General features: G+C 42.4%; 1 protein-coding gene across 3 annotated transcripts in view; it reads right to left on the bottom strand.

Moving 5' to 3' along the window:
• The window catches only part of lrrc3ca (leucine rich repeat containing 3Ca), a 58,873-nt gene extending 51,158 nt beyond the window's left edge, over positions 1–7,715 (bottom strand). For 2 of the 3 annotated variants that reach the window (XM_059956414.1, XM_059956415.1), the window contains exon 1: positions 7,470–7,715. The gene's annotated coding sequence lies outside the window, so the exon portion shown is untranslated. The remainder of the gene's footprint in view (positions 1–7,469) is intronic. The other variant, XM_059956413.1, reaches the window with a different exon arrangement.
• Between the last annotated feature and the right edge of the window lie 7,256 nt (positions 7,716–14,971).

The raw sequence follows: 14,971 nt of genomic DNA on the forward strand, positions 1-14,971 counted from the left end.
AGATGAGGAAAAACTTCTTCACACAGAGAGTGGTGAATCTGTGGAATTCTCTGCCACAGGAAACAGTTAAGCCCGGTTCATTGGCTATATTTAAGAGGAAGTTAGATATGGCCCTTGTGGCTAAAGGGATCAGGGGGTATGGAGAGAAAGCAGGTACAGGGTTCTGAGTTGGATGATCAGCCATGATCATACTAAATGGCGGTGCAGGCTCGAAGGGCCGAAGGGCCTACTCCTGCACCTATTTTCTATGTTTCTATGTAAAAGCACATGCATAATAGAAAAATGGAGGGCTATGTGGGAGGGAAGGGTTAGATGCTATAATCTTCTCTGCTCCATGTACTATGAGATTATGTTTACAATCGCCAAAAGAAAAGAGAGTATAATGTAATCTATGTTTTATCAGGGAGGGTGGAGGAGAGAAGGAGGACTCATTTTCCATGCAATGCACAAGCTCTTGTCAGAATAACATGAAATCAGACCGCTCAGTATGGCACCAACTCCCACAGGGACTCAAACTCCCTGACTTGACTAAAAAGGACCCACCTATTTCCGTGTTAAAGTACAGAAAACAAATAGCAATAAAATCTAAATGTTTTTGATTTCACCCCAATGGGCGCGCTCTATCTTTACAAATACACAATTCTTAGGACTCACATGGAAGCCATGAATCATTTCCCGCCCAACAGTGACCCGGCAAAGCTCAAGTGACTTGGTAGATCCCTTGGCTGTCTGGCAGTTAATGGGTGCACGTGAACAGTATATTTCACAAAAGTAATTTGCTGCTGAGAAAGTGCAAAACATTTCCCTCTATGCTTTCAGCTGGTGAGCCATGTATCACAAATTAAGAGTACTTTGTTCAAAAGGCCAGTCAACAGTATGGAACTCTGAGTGCTCATATTCCAATCATGTGACTCATGTACTTCTCTTTCTAATCAGCCACAACAGTACCTTCATCCAAGGAATCCATGGATGACACAGCAGAATTACAAACTTGACACTCATTTGCTTCCAATCAAGATCAAATTGATTTCTGCTTTTGGTAGATTAGTGGCTATCCACCCAATATGTTGGAGAACTCAGCAGATCAGGCAGCACCTATGGATGGAAATGAGTAGTCGGCATTTCAGGCCAAGGCCCTTCATCAGGATAAATGAAATGTCCTGATGAAGGGTCTCAGCCTAAAATATCAACTGTTCATTTTCCTTACCTGCTGGGTTGCTCGTGATTTCTAGCATCTCAGAATCTCTTGTAACTCGTGTTAACCAACCCAATTTTCTTCTTGATCCCTGATCTTCTCTACCACCATTGATCAAGACAAAGTGGAAGATAAGAAACTCTTCATCAAAGGTTAAAATGGGCTACTGGTAGATCATATGGCTCACATCACATTATGCTTCAGATTGTTATACTTGTTTTGCATTTCATATAATTCCACACCTATTTCCAAAAAATGATTATCCTACACTTTTACCTCCATTCACTCTCTTCACAGGTTCATCAGTTTATCAATTTTGTTTCAGTTTCTGAAAAGACCCACACCCAGTTGTATGAATCTGGTTGGTCTGGATTCAATGACCACTGATCGAGCTCGTGTGGCACCCCATTAAGATTAAGTAATTCTGTTGTCTGTATAACGTTATAGAGCACGGAAACTGGTCCCTCAGCTTGTCTAAGCTGACTGCATTAACCAGCAAGCTAGTTCAATCTGCCCATATCTGGCCCATAGCTCTCTAAATCTCTCCTATCCATGTATTCGTCTAGATGGTTTTTAAATATTGCTGATGTGCCCATCGTTGCCGTGCTGGCCTTAAGAGCAGCACGGCAATATAGTGGCTAGTGCAATCGCTTTACAGCACTGGCTGTCCTGTAAGGAGTTTGTACATTCTCCCCGTGACCGGGTGGGTTTCCTCCCACATTCCAAAGACGTACGGGTTTGGGTTAGTAAGTTGTGGCCATGTTATTTTGGCACCGGAAGCATTGCGACATTTGCGGGCTGCTGACCACACATCCCAGACTGTGTCGGTTGTTGACACAAACAGCACATTACACTGTATGTTTCAATGAATATGTGACAAATAAAGCTAATCTCTTTTATCGTCTAATCCCAACTATTATTTCTGGCAGTTCATTCTAAAAACACATCACCCTTTGTGTGCCTTCTCTATACCTTTACTCTCTTCTCCCACAATAAAGAAGTTTTCTTTTTATATAAAGTCCTTTATAAAACTACTCCATTACATGCATCAAAGTACATTTAAGCACTAGGTTTTGAATGCTGACTGAAAGCTTTGGTATTAAGCCCTGCATTTATCACTGTCGCTAAATGTTTTTCAACAGCACTCCTTTTCTGTCTCAGTAATATGTTTGCATGCTCAAAACCCAATAAGCACAATTACCCTGCTGGCCTGTTTCACCACATCCCAGAGGGTGCCGAGTTATTTTTGGCTGAAAATTCTACTCTGGCATTTCCCAGCACATATGGTACAGAAAGGAAATCCAACCTGGCTACCTTTGCGCTTATTTCAGATTCAGCTTCAGGAACGTTTTGTTTTGTTGAATGAGAAGGCCAAACAAACATCCCGATCTCATGGAGAGGGCAAGAACAGTTTCTGTGCTGATTGTCGATTTAGAGATTCAAATTAGATCCTTGGTTCTCCCACTGAAAGACCAATCACCACTATTCCAAGGTGAACCTTTATCATTATTCTCAACACATTTAGTGGATGGGAGATCTTTCCAAGGTTACTCACGGGTCTTCCTGATTAGAATCAGAATCAGATTCATGGATTCCCCTGAGAGATATAACTCAAGGAAGCTAAATTTCTCAGAAACAGAATCATTGTGAAATTTGTTAACTTAGCAGCTGCAGTGTAATGCAATACATAATATAGAAGAAAAAATAATAAATACATAAATAAATCGATTCCAGTATATGTATATTGAATCAATAAAAAAGTGCAAAAACAGAAATAATATATATTTAAAAAGTGAGGTGGTGTTCATGGGTTCAATGTCCATTTAGGAATCCAATGGCAGAGGGGAAGAAGCTATTCCTGAGTCACTGATTGTGTGCCTCAGGCTTCTGTACCTCCTACCTGATGGTAACAGTGAGAAAAGGGCATGCCCTGGGTGCTGCGGGTCCTCAATAATGGACGCTGCCTTTCTGAGACACCGCTCCTTGAAGACGTCCTAGGTACTTCGTAGGCTAATGCCCAAGATGGAGCCGACTAAATTTACAACCCTCTGCAGCTTCTTTCGGTCCTGTGCAATAGCCCCACCCCCTCCATACCAGACATTGAAGCAGCCTGTGTCTTCTTGTTATAAATGTAGGTCTATTTACTATCTATCTGCAGAACCTAGTGTGATAACTCATCTATTCTTCCCAAGCTTTCCCACATAGAGAGAGAAACGCAGCATGTCACCATTTACAAGATCCTCTCCAAGCCCCCCGATTTAGAGCTATATTACTGGCCCTTCAGCGCCTTCTAAAACCAGAACTCCCTATTCATAGGCCCACAGAGGGAAAAATCACCTTTTTTTAACCTCTTAGTTTAGAAAACGATGTGTCCTATGTAGAAGTAGCTGGGGTTTCCCAACTCTGCTGTGTCATAGGTAAGGTGAAGCACCATTTTCCTTACTTACATTTCCTTTCAAACCTATTGTTTTCTACACCCTCTCCACACCTACTCAAAGGAACTGAGAATCATCTGAATCTTCACGTGTTCTAAATAACTCCAGTAGTGGACATTAAACTGAGAGGAATGAATAGAACAAAATTATGAACAGTCTTTGAAAAGGGATGTTGGATTATGTTATGTAACAAATCATTCACTGAGGCATAATATAATCTCTTTAAGTTTGTGCTCATCTAATTTTGCAGTAAGTATCTGTTTTGTTTAGTATGATATCCTCCTTTATTGTTAAACCGTGAGACCATAATAGCCGCACAACTTTGTGCCATCGCCTCCACATTTTCCTTTCCACAGCTAAGCTGAGGGTTTATCTCCATCAGTGGATCGTTAAAATGTATGAAGAACAGAAACACTCCCACCACCCTACATATCCTACACAACAATCCTCCTCCAACAAGATCATAAAACACTCCTTGTATTTATTTAGAACTTCTTACAACTTAGAATGAGGCCATTTGACCCATTTAGTTCTTGCCAGCTCTCAGACCATCCTCATTATTCCCTTTGTTGCACTTACTTCTCCACATCATATTTTCCCCCATATTCTTTCATCTTCTTCCTGACAAGTGTTTGATGGCTGTGAGCCTGTATTCACTGGAATTTAGAAGAATTAAGGGGTACTTCATAGAAACCCCCCTATTGAATATTGAGACCATAAGATGATAAGGCATAGGAACATAATTAACCCATTCAGTCCATCGAGTCCACTACACTATTCCATCATGGCTGATTTATGATCCCTCTCAACCCCATTCGCCTGCCTTCTCCTTGTAACCTTTAATACTCCGATTAATCAAGAACCTATCAACCTCCACCTTAAATACACAAAATTATTTGGCCTGCAATGTGGCAATGAACGTCACAGATTCACCACCCTATGGCTGAAGAAAATGTTCCTCATCTCTGTTCTAAATGGACGTCCTTCAATTCTGAGGCTGTGCCCTCTGGTCCTAGACTCTGCCGCTATAGGAAACACCCTCTCCACGTCTACTGTATAGAGGCCTTTCAGAATTCAGTGGGTTTCAATGAGATCCCCCCCTCATTATTCTAAACTCCAGTGAGTGCAGGCCCAGAACTATCAAGTGCTCCTCATGTTAACCCAAGTCCCTTTGCATCTCTGATTTTTGAATTTTCTCCCCACTTAGAAAATAGTCCAAGCCTTTATTCCTGTGCCTCCAAGTACTTTGAAACCTTGCACTTAATAGCAAATTCCAACATCTTTCCAACCACTGAAGTCAGGCTAACTGGTCTATAATTTCCTTTCTTCTGCCTCTCTCCCTTCTTGAAGAGTGGAGGGACATTTGCAATTTTCCAATCCTCCAGAACCATTCCAGAATCTGGTGATTCTTGCTGAAAGATCATTACTAAACCCTCCACAATCTCTTCGGCTATGTCTTTCAGAATCCTGAGGTTGTTACAATGCAACTCATCCCACTGACTGCAATTTTGCCAGTCCTTCCTCACAGTCTCACTACACTTCATATGCTTTGTACACCAACTGCACCATCCTCAGCCCTATCACTCCAGTTCACATCCCACTACCAAATTAGTTTAAGCCTTCCTCAACAGCTTTAGCAAACCTGCCCACAAGGATATTGGTCCCCCTCAAGTTCAGATCTAACCTATCCTTTTCATACAGGTCATACCTTGCCCAGTTGAAATCCCGCTGATACAGAAATCTGAATCCATGCCCTCTGCACCAGTTCCTCAGCCACACACTCATCTGCCAAATCATCCCATTCTTACCCTCACTGACACGAAGCACAGGCAGCAATTACTACCCTGGAGGTCCTGTTTTGCAGCGTTTTGCTATATACTCTCTTCAGGAACTCCTCCCTTTCCCTACCTATGTCATCGATACCAATACGTACTGCGATTTCTGGCTGTTCACCTGCCCCCTTTAGAACGCTGTGGACTCGATCCGAGACATCCCTGACCCTGGCACCTGGGAGGCAACGTACCATACGGTGTCTCTTTCACATCCACAGAATCTGCTTTCTGTTCCTTAATTATGGAATCACCTATCACCACTGCTCTGCTCTTCTCCCCAACACCCCTCCCCCACCCCTTTCTGAGCCAGAAAGGCCATCCTCCAGATAGTAAAACAATCTGAAGTGTTTGATGGCTCTGGGCCTGTATTCACTGGAGTTTAGAAGAATGAGGGGCAATCTCATTGACACTGATTAAATATTGAAAGCTCTAGATGGAGTGGATGTGGTGAGAGTGTTTCTTATAAAGGGGGAATCTAGGACCAGAGAGTACAGGCTCAAAATGGAAGGAGCAGAGACGAGGAGGAATTACTTTACAGGTGAATTACAGGTGGTGAATCTGTAGAATTCATTGCCACAGACCAGTACATTGGGAATATTTAAAGTGGAGGTTGATGGGTTCTTGATTAGTCAGGGCATCAACGGTTACGGGGAGAAGGCAGAAGAATGGGGTTGAGAAATAAAGTAAATCAGCCATGATGGGATGGCGGAGCAGACTCAATGATCAGGTAGCTTAGTTCTTCTCCTATGTCTTATGGTCTTATGACTCCCCTCTTAGAGCAATTTACAGTAAGGCTTTAACCTACCAACCAAATTCTATGGTCATGTAACATTGCAAGTGTCCCGTGTGTTGCAGTTTAGTATCTACTGCCTTCCTCAGCAGATCTGGTATACAACAGTCTACAGTATTTTACTATTCCTGATAGGGTTGTGGCTGATGCTTTCCTTGTGGCAGGTCCCCACTACAAACATCAAGAATGGTTAATGCTGCATGAATACCGCTAAAGATTTTACACACGAGGTTTTAATGGGTAAACTACTTGTTGCTGGGCTAGTTGTAATAAGAGACAAACGGAATTTAATACCGGGTGGAGAAATAGTACAGGGTTTGGGGAGGTTAGTTGGGGGTGAGATTAAATGGATAATGATTCCACAACAAACTAAACAGAGGCCTCTCAGCTTCATCACTGTGAGATCTTGCAGTTTCAGACTTGCTGCCTTGTTACTTCCAATGATAAGTATTCCATTATGAGAAACACTGACGCGTTACAGCCTAACGTTAGAAGCATAAAATTTTACAGCGCCGAAGACGGCCATTCGGCCCATTGTTTCCGTGCTGGGCGAAAAACATCCGTCCTAATTCACTCTTATTCCCTAGTTTCACAGCCTTGCAAGCTACTGCATATCAAGTGATAGTGCTGGATTTGTTTTAAATATGAAGAGGCGTTCTCCCTCCATTAGGCAGTGAATTCCCCAGGGTGGGGAAAATATCTAGAAAACGCAGTATAACTACAGGTATTGTTACTGTTATAAGTATTCTCAACACAAAAGATTTGCGAAAAAAATTGCATCGATTTCCCCCGGAGCTGCTGTCCACGAGAGGTCGCGTTCACGGGTCGTTTGTGATTAACATCAGTTTTGGGTCTGCGAAACAATCTTAAATGAGAGAGGTAGCATTTTTAGTAAAAATACAACAGGACCCTTTTAAAAACTGCTCTACATTATTGAGGAAACCAACCTTACGTGTTGTGGGGAGTGAGAAGAATGGGGAAGTACAAGCCTCGCTTGGCAAAGTGTTTCCTCCACCGCCTCCCCAATTCCAAGACTTTCCCTTCAACCTACTTTCCAGTGATGCACAACAGGGCGATCGGAGACAGCAACCGTGTCCGCCTGAGAGTGCATCAGCCCAGCCCGGGATCCGAGAGAGAGCCGAGTCTGCGGCTCTCAGCCACACTCTCCGTTCAGCATCACACGGCACGGAGAGGTGAATGAAATCTTATTCACTTACCTGTGGTCGCCAGCTCTGGAGAGCCAAGTCGCCCCTATAAACAGCGCAGTATCTTTGCATCTGAAAGGCAGGGCGGTGGGAAGGAGGAAGCAACAGGCGCTTGTTTAATCTCGATCTATTTCAGTCTTCGGTCAGTCCGTCGGTTCGCAGACAGCTTCTGATTCGAGCCACCTCCTCCTTATATTTACTTTCCTCTCTCTATTGCTGAGAGAGGGGGGGGGGGAGAGAGAGAGAGAGAGGAAGGGAGGGAGGGAGAGAGAGAGGGGAGAGAGAGAGAGAGAGAGAGAGAGAGAGAGAGAGAGAGAGAGAGAGAGAGAGAGAGAGAGAGAGGAGAGAGAGAGAGAGAGAGAGAGAGAGAGAGAGAGAGAGAGAGAGAGAGAGAGAGAGAGAGAGAGAGAGAAAGAGAGCGCGTTGTTTTCTAAAGATCTTGCCAACCCAAACCTTCAGTTGCTGCCGGGAGAATTCTTGGTCTGGCTTGTCATCTTTAATGTATTCTCTCTTTCCTGCAACCCCCCTACCCCCACCCCACCTCTCTTTCCTTGGCTGATTTTTGTCTCTCCTTGTGCAGACTGTGACTGTGTGTTGTGTGTTTCCGTTAGAACCCGATCCCCCATCTGCTGCAGAAGCCGAGGGGAAGGAATCGCCTCCTCCCACAACTACGAGGAGAGCGAGTCTCCTGAACACAGCAGGAATCACCGACTCGGGAACAGAACGCAGCCCTTGCCCCGCTTCAAACACCTCCGGGCACTGGAACTGAGATGACAGAATATTCGCTCTTTATCACATTTAATAACTTGCTGAGACAGCAGTTTTAATCCATCAAAATTTAATTGTAGTATCATCAGTCACAAGTATTGATTCCAAAATAACTTGTCACTGGAACCACAGATGCTGCTTGGCCAGCCAGCTATTTTAAGCTTTCACTGTTTGCCACAAGATTCGGTTAGTTTATTGTCATTTACAGCAGCGTGCAAGGAAATTCCTTGCTTGCATGAAGCTCACGGAGTAAACATGGCTATAATAAATTGAGCAAGTGCAAGACAGCAGAAGCAACCACTAGCTGTGCTCTCAGAATCAGAATTAGGTTTAGTATCACCGACTTAGGTGACGTGAAATTTTGTAATTTTGTGACAGCAGGACACAACATCACTGTAAATTACAAAAAGTAGTCCAAGATAAAGAAATAGGGTAATGTTCATGGACCAATCAGATATTTGATGGTGGAAGGGAAGAAACTGTCCCTGAGTCACTGAGTGTGTCTTCAGCTCCTGTACCTCCTCCCAGATGGTAGTACTGAGAAGAGGGCATGTCCTGGATAGTGAAGGTCCATAATAATGGATGCCACCTTCTGAGGCTCCGTCTTTTGAAGCTGTCCTCAATGGTGGGGATGGTTGTACCCGTGATGGAGCAAGCTCTTCCAATCAATAAGTCGCAACAATAAATTCTGATACGTGAGGAGCAGAGGGAATCACTGACTATTTCAATGTAGAGAAAATCTATTTATCCAATGCCCTCCTTCAATGTATCATAAAAACCATGGACATCCACAGCGCAGGAGGAGGTTATTTGGTCAAGGTCTGTAAAAATCAACAAGCTTTTGGTTACCTCCACGCGCTCGGCAGCCCTGCAGGTAACAGCTTCCTAAGTGCTTGTTTGAAGGGAACCGCAATTACCATGGGAGATTCTAATCTACATATTGATTGGATGAACCCAACTGGTGAGGGTGCTGCAGAAGAAGAATTTGTGGAGTACATCAGGGATTGCTGCTTCGAACAGTATGCTACAAAATACTGTAATGTGAATAATGAAAGAGGATTACTGAGAGATCTTGTGGTATGGGATGCACTGGAAGCTGGCGATCACAATATGATAGTATTCTAGATGCAGTTTGAAGGTGAACATCAGAATCAGGGTCCATCTCCCCCCCACACACCCCCATCCTGATCACATTCTACAGGGGTTGTATTGGGAGCATCCTGAGCAGCTGCATCACTGCCTGGTTTGGAAAATGCACCATCTTGGATCGCAAGACCCTGCAGCAGATAGTGAGGTCAGCTGAGAAGATCATCGGGGTCTCTCTTCCCGCCATTACGGACACTTACACTATACGCTGCATCCGAAAAGCAAATAACATTATGAAGGACCCCACGCAGCCCTCTTACAAACTCTTCTCCCTCCTGCCGTCTGGGAAAAGGCATCAAAGCATTCGGGCTCTCACAACCAAACTATGTAACAGTTTCTTCCCTCAAGCTATCAGACTCCTCAATATCCAGAGCCTGGACTGACACCAACTCACTGCCCTCTACTGTGCCTATTGTCTTATTTATTATTTATTATAATGCCTGCACTGTTTTGTGCATTTTATGCAGTCCTGGGTAGGTGTGTAGTCTAGTGTAGTTTTTTTTCTGTGTTGTTTTTTACGTAGTTCAGTCTAGTTCTTGTACTGTTTCATGTAGCACCATGGTCCTGAAAAAACATTGTCTTGTTTTTACTGTGTACTGTACCAGCAGTTATGGTTGAAATGACAATAAAAAGTGACTTGATGACATATATCATGAAATTTGTTGTTTTGTGGCAGCAGCACAGTGCAAAACATAAAAATAACTATAAACTATAATACAAATAAATAAGTAGTGCAAGAGGATTAGCTATGGGTAGTGCTCATGGACCATTCAGAAATTTGATGATGGAGGGGAAGGAGCTGTACCTTCTTGTGGGCCTTCAGGCTCTGGTACCTCCTCTGAGATGGTAGTAATGCGAAGTGGGCATGTCCTGGATAATCAGGGTCTTTAATGATGGATACCACCTTCTAGAGCGCATTCTAACTGGCTGCATCATCATCTGGTGTGGGAGGGGGTGGTTTTGCGGGTACTGCACAGAATAAAAGTAAGCTACAGAGTTGTAAACAGTCAGCTCCATCATGGGCACTAGTCTCTGTAGTATCCAGGACATCTTCAAGGAGCGATGCCTCAAAAAGGTGGCATCCATCACTGAGGATCCCAACCACCTGGTTCATGCCTTGTTCTCACGGTTACCATCAGGTTGGAGGTACAGAGGCCTGAAGGCACACACTCAGCAATTCAGGAACAGCTTCTACCCCTCTGCCATTCATTTTATGAATGGGCATTGAACCCGTGAAGACTACCTTATTACATTTTTTATTTCTATTTTTGCTGTACTTATCAAATTTAACTATTTGATATGTATATACTTACTGGGATTCACAGGTTTTTCTGTTATTATGTATTGCATTGTACTGTTGCCAAACTTCATGGCATATGCCAGGAATATTAAACCTAATTCTGATTCTGATACTGACTGAGGCACCACCTTTTGAAGATGTCCTTGTTATGGGGAATCTTGTGCTGAGATCGAGCTGGCCGAGTCTACAACCCTCGGAAGCCTCTTTTGATCCTGTGTTTTGGAGCTTCCATACAAAGCCTATATTATTACAGGGCCAAAGCCACTCTCTTCAGCTTAACTAATGTTTTCACTCTTCAGCTTAATTATAATGGTATGAAGGTGGAGTTATTTGAAGTGAGTTGAAAAATAAGCTAAGAGACTGGTCAGTAAATGAACAGTGGCAGCTATTCAAGCAGCCGGTCCGCAACACTGAGCAGAAATTTATCCCAATTAACAAAAGGGATTCTATGAGAAAGACACACGTTCTGTGGTTATCAAAGGAGGTCAAGGATAATGCTAAATTGAAAGTAGAACATTCAAAGTGGCAAGAGCCATTGGACCAAGAATTTAAAAAAAATCAGTGAAAGACTAAAAAGTTCATAAGAAGGGAGAAATTTAACTTCGAGAGGAAGTTTATGATATTAACATAAACAGTAATAGATTCTGTGGAGATATGAAGAGGAAGGAGATGGTGTTGGACCTCTAAAGAGCAAGTCTGATGCACTTGTAACAGGAAACAAAGAAATGGCAGATACCGCAAATGATTTTTTTGCATCATTCTTTCCCTTGGAGATCAGTAAAAATATCCCCAAGATAATGAAAGAGATAATTTCAAAAAATAGGAAGGAACTTGTAAAACTCCAAATTACAGGAGATAAAGTATTAGAAAAATGGACAGGGCCAAAAGCAAATGGATAACCAGGACCCAATGGTCCACACTAAAGCAACTGGCTACAAAGATAGTAGACTAATTGGTTGAACATTTTTCAAAACTTGATCAATCCCAAGTTTGGAAAACCTCCAACATGACTGCCTTGTTCAAACAGAGGAAAGCAGAAGACAAGGAAGTTGTTTAACATCTTTTGGTGGCTAGAATCAATAATCAAAGAGGAAAGTTAAATAGAATCAAACCTAGTCAACACAGCTTTATGGAAGATGATTCATGTTTTATAAACTTGCTCAAAAATTTTGAGTTGATGGAAGGGAATCTGTAATGGTAGATTGGCAGGGTAGCATAGCAGTTAGCGTAATGCTTTACAGTACCAGCAATCTCTGATCGAGGTTCAAATTCCGCCACTGTCTGTAAGGAATTTGTACATCTCAAATCACCACGTGGGTTTCCTATGGGTGCCCTGGTTTCCTCCTATGTTCCAAAGACATACAGTTAAGGTTAGGGTTAGTAAGTTGTGGGCATGCTAATGTTGGTGCCGGAAGCGTGGTGGCACTTGCGGGCTGCCCCCAACACAATCTTCGGACTGTGCTGGTACTGACGCACCCGACACAGTTCATCTACCTCCTTGTACTTCTTTCTCTCCTCCCCCCTCCTTCATGCTCTAACTTCTCATTGTTTTTTCCTGTCCCAATGAAGGGTCTCAGCCCAAAATGTCGACTAATTACTCTTTTCCATAGATGCTGCCTGGCCTGGCCAGCGTTTTGTGTGTTGCTTGGATTTCACTATAAATTTCAATGTCTTGATGTACTGTACATGTGACAGATAAAGCCGATACTTAGATTTAGATTTCAAAAGACATTTGCATGGTGCCATGTAAGAGGCAGGTCATGTACTAAGAGGCTGAAGTATTGGAGGAAGTGAGTTAGAAAATTGGATTGAAAAGTGGCTGTCACATTAAAAGGAAGAGTTGGAATAAATATTCAATTTGATAGCTTCCTTCCAGACTGGATGGATGTAACTAGTGGAGGTTAAAGGCTTATTTTACCTTACTATTGCTTTAGTTAGGCTGATTCTGAAATACTACATTCAGTTCATTATAGGAAGGGTGTTGAGAACTTGGAGAAGGTAAAGAAGAGGTTTACCAGGATGCTGTCTGGATTATAGAGGATATTTACTATAAGGAGAGATTGAACGAACCTGGGTTGCTTTCTCTTAAGCTGTGGAGGCTAAGGGGAGATCTAATAGAGGTTTGTTTGTTACGAGAGACATAGATAGAGGAGACAACAAGTATCTTTTCTTAGGAATGAGATGTTTAATACCAGAGAGAATGCCTTTAAGTTGAGAGGGGGCAAGTTTATTACACCAAGGATGGTGGGTGCCTGGAACGCACCATCTAGGATGATAGTGGAAACGAATACGATAGACACGTTCAAGGGGTAGGCATACAAATGTGCGGGAAATGGAAGGATACGGACATTGTATAGACAAAGGGGATTCATTTATTTGGGCACTATTTATAAATTTAATTAGTTTAGCACAACTGAAGGGCCTGTTCCAGTGCTGTGCTAAGGTTAGTTCCAGGAAATCCCAAAACTAACCCTGAATAAAAACATATTCACTGGCAAGGTTACCAATTACCCCATTTGCATTCAATTTGATAGCTTCCTTCCAGGCTGTAGGGATATAAGTAGCTCTTGGCCGTTGATTGTTCACTATTTAGATTAATGACCTGGAGGAGGGAACAACATGCAAATTTGCCAATGAAAGAAAAATAGGTGGAAGTGCATACTGTGATGATGACATTGGGATTCTACAAATATACCAGAGCAACCGACTGGACAAAAGCCTGGAAAATCCAAGATTCAAGATTGCTTATTGTCATTCTTCAGTACATGAACATAAAGGAGAACGAATAATTGCTACTCTGGATCCGAAGCAGCAGGAAAAAACACGATAAAAGAAACAAAATAAAACACAACAGATATAAATATAAAAGCAATCCTATCCAATACAATGTACAAATAACTGTTATATGCATAGACTGACTGTATGCATATAAAGTGCTTCTAGCTGATGTGAATTTAATGGTGACGAAGGTGGTGGGGTGCGTAAATGGTGGAGGTGTTGATCAGCCTGATGGCTTGTGGGATATAACTGTTTTTGAGCCTAGTGATTCTGGCATGGATGGTGTATAGCCTCTTCCCTGATGGAAGTGAGACTAAGAACTCTTTGCCCCCGAGGGTGGTGGAATCAAATCCGTTAGATATATTTAAGATGGAGATAGAAAAATATTTGAAAGATTGAGTAGAATCGAGGGTTAAGGGAACTGACACAGAAGAGGAGTTAAGGCAGCTGTGATCATTGAATCATGGGGACTGGAAGCCTGCATCTATTTTCTTGTATTCTTGTTATCAGATGGTAGATTGGCCTCAATTGCAGAGCATTTGGGGTTTGGAAATAGGAAAATTCAGTTCAATTTGTACAGGGTGTTTGTCACCAGACTTAAGAAAGAAGATAGTAACATTGGAGGTAGACCAAAGAGATTCTTCAGTCCATTTCTTGGGATGAGAGTCCTACCCTATCAAAAGAGACTAAACACGCTGGGTCTATACCCTCAGAAATTTAGAAGAATGAGGGACAATCTTATTAAAAACATGTAAGATTCTAAAGGGCATATATTGAGATGTTTTCACCAATGGGAGGATCCCAAACAAAGACACTTGGCTTCAAGACAAGTGGACAATCATTTGGAATTTATTTTGCAGAAAAAAGGTAATATTTCACCCTTAATTGAATTTTACTATAAAGGTTGAAAGCAAGTAATGATGCTATTTTCTGGCATAGATTGTATGAAAGTAACAACCAAATAGGAGTAATTTGAGTAATTAGCAGAGGGAGTTCTAGAAGTTAAAGGCACACTTTTTTTCAAGGTTAGTTCTGGTTGGCTGCTGGTGACTAGTGGTACTCCGCATGGGTTGATGTTGGGACCGCTTCTTTACACATTATATGTCAATGACTTGGATGACGGAATTGATGGCTTTGTGGCCAAGTTTATGGATAATATGAAGATAGGTGGAGGGACCAATAGTGTTGAGGAAGCAGGGAGTCTGCAGAAGGACTTGGTCAGATTGGGAGAATGGGCAAAGAAGTAGCAGATGGAATATAGTACAGGGAAGTGTATGGTCATGCACTTTGGTAGAAGGAATAAAGATGTAGACTAGCAACGCACACAAAATGCTGGAGGAACTCAAAAGTACATTTTTCCATAGATGCTGCCTGTCCTGCTGAGTTCCTTCAGCATTTTGAGTGTGTTGCTCAGATTTCCAGAATCTGCAGATTTTCTCTGGTTTGTGAAAAGATGTAGACTATTTTCTTAAAGGGAGAAAATTCAAAAATCAGAGATGCAAAGTGACTTGGGAGTACCCTT

This window comes from Hypanus sabinus, chromosome X1 (assembly GCF_030144855.1).
Source record: "Hypanus sabinus isolate sHypSab1 chromosome X1, sHypSab1.hap1, whole genome shotgun sequence".
Taxonomy (NCBI): domain Eukaryota; kingdom Metazoa; phylum Chordata; class Chondrichthyes; order Myliobatiformes; family Dasyatidae; genus Hypanus; species Hypanus sabinus.